This window comes from Bos indicus, chromosome 12 (assembly GCF_029378745.1).
Source record: "Bos indicus isolate NIAB-ARS_2022 breed Sahiwal x Tharparkar chromosome 12, NIAB-ARS_B.indTharparkar_mat_pri_1.0, whole genome shotgun sequence".
Lineage (NCBI taxonomy): Eukaryota > Metazoa > Chordata > Mammalia > Artiodactyla > Bovidae > Bos > Bos indicus.
The window spans coordinates 53,960,645-53,962,909 of NC_091771.1; the positions used below are offsets into that span (position 1 = coordinate 53,960,645).

The 2,265-nt window shown below is 39.3% G+C and overlaps 1 non-coding gene across 1 annotated transcript; it reads left to right on the forward strand.

The window, feature by feature from the left end:
- Window positions 1–674: 674 nt before the first annotated feature.
- LOC139186305 (U6 spliceosomal RNA) lies at window positions 675–779 on the forward strand. The gene has a single exon (XR_011569901.1). It is a non-coding gene; the product is annotated as a U6 spliceosomal RNA (small nuclear RNA).
- Window positions 780–2,265: the final 1,486 nt, after the last annotated feature.

The window sequence follows — 2,265 nt, forward strand, 5'->3', positions numbered from 1 at the left end:
AGCTGTAATTACTATTACTGAACAGTAATAGAGACTTCCAGGTGGCACAGTGGTAAAGAATCTGCCTGCCAATGCAGGAGATGCAGGAGACACAGGTTTGATCCTTGGGTCGTGAAGACACCCTGAAGAAGGGAATGGCAATCCACTCCAGTATTCTTGCATGGAGAATCCCATGGACAGAGGAGCCTGGTGGGCAACGGTCCATAGGGTTGCAAAGAGTTGGACATGACTGGGCAACTAACACACACACACACACACACACACAAATACTGTATTTTATAATTAACATGGGCATGTCGTAAATGTCTGTGAACTGTACTGAAGGCCAGCGGCTGCTCTCTAGTCTGCTCTTCTCTAGGAAACCAAATGGTTTTGGAAGTCACAGAGGATAAGGGTAGTGATTTTTGCTCCCAGACACAATTATTCTACAGGCTGTGATGCTCCATGTCACACACAGAGGGTTTATCAAGTCTCCAGTGTTTGCAAGGACTGTGGAGCCTGTGTGAACCACCGCTTCTCACATAGATCTCACAAAGGTACACGTTTAATCGGAGCCCCTGATTCGTCTCTCGCTTGATGCTGAGGGCTCCCAGAAGGCCCAGGAGGATGAACACGTGAGTTGATAGCAACACACTGGTGGAGTCCTGGCCTCTGCATCAGAAAACAATACTAAGGTGCTTGCTTCAGCAGCCTGTGTACTAAAATTGAAACAATACAGAGATTATCATGGCCCCTGCTCAAGGATGACATACAAATTCATGAAGCAGTTGGGTATTTTTTGGTAAATCAACAATAGTTAAATAATAAGCAAACAAATGAAAAAGAAAACATCTCCAAGACCTGTGTAATCTTAGGGAGTCACTTAACCTGACTAAACCTCAGTTTCCATATGGAAATTAGATGAAATAAAGCATGTGAATATTCATCTGTCAAGCACTTAATGATGCACAAAAGCAAAAGATTTGCTAATTACCCCCATCAAAAGCTCCTCCAAGCCCAGAGGAGTCAGTCTGTCTGATTCACAGAAACTTCCTGTAATATTTTCAAGGGGCAACCCCTAGTATGAGACCTTGCGTAGGTTCTGACATTAATGTATTGTGTGTGTGTGCACATGCCTCTGTGTGTATGTGTGTGTGTATGCCTGACACGTCTGTCTCCTCTCCGTATTTTACCTCACATCCTAAGAAATCCAGTTACTTACTATATTCCTATCAGAACTAAATAAAAGATTTTATTCTAATGACTAGCAGACAGTGGGGTGAAATTAGCTCTGGATGACTATGAACGTGCATAATGTTCTAGTTTACCAGAGACCACGGACACCTAGTCTATCCAGCAGCCATTTTTCTTCCTTCTTCCTCTTTCTTTGTGGTGAAGCTGACAATAGTGCCCTTAGGTTTTTCTCACTATATATGTAGATGGGGGAGCAGAAAGGAGCTGCCACGGCGCGGACTCACAGAAGGTGCAATTAAAAAGGCAGAAATAATTTGTTGTTCTTTTACCACAGTGTTTCTTTCGTATCAAAGTCACCTCAGATCGACCATGTGAACATAATGTAATTCAACAAAAATATTATTCTAGGCATAAGAAAATTTTATAGGAGGAAACATATTGGATGAAGTATCGCTCGTGGTGTAATTTTAATTCTGAAAGATCTTGCTAAGAGGGCTTATTTAAATAGGTTCTCCCTGAGATGAATATTTAGGGGGAAAATATTCCTACAGGATGATTTATAGCAGAATTATATGAACAGAATGAAGGACAGAAGAATTTTATTAGAAAAGGGTCTCATTTCCACAAAATATAAATTATACCTTTTAGAAAATATATTGAATTTTATTAATATTCTGTAGACAGCCCGAAGTGTTAATCTCTACCCCTACCTATAAGACTTTCATTATGATGTACAAGGTGTATTTACCCTTTAACCAAATAATTTTAGAGCAACTCAGTGGAGTCTCCAGTTTACACATCCTACAAAATATTTTCATTGCAGTTACAAAAATCTTATACTTATAAATATAGGGGTGTCTGTATTCACATATGCATGCTTTGGGTGTTACCATACAAGAATGCATATTAACCAGGAACTCATTGCATTTGAAGTCTAGAAAGAATTTTCTCCAACATTCACTGTTTTTGTTGTTAATGTTTTAACCATTATTGTTAAGTAGAGATACAATCAGCTTGAGGTTCTTCAGTGCTCTGATTAAAATTCTGCATTGCTTGATCTTAAAATTTATAGTTAGAGGAATTACTTATAGT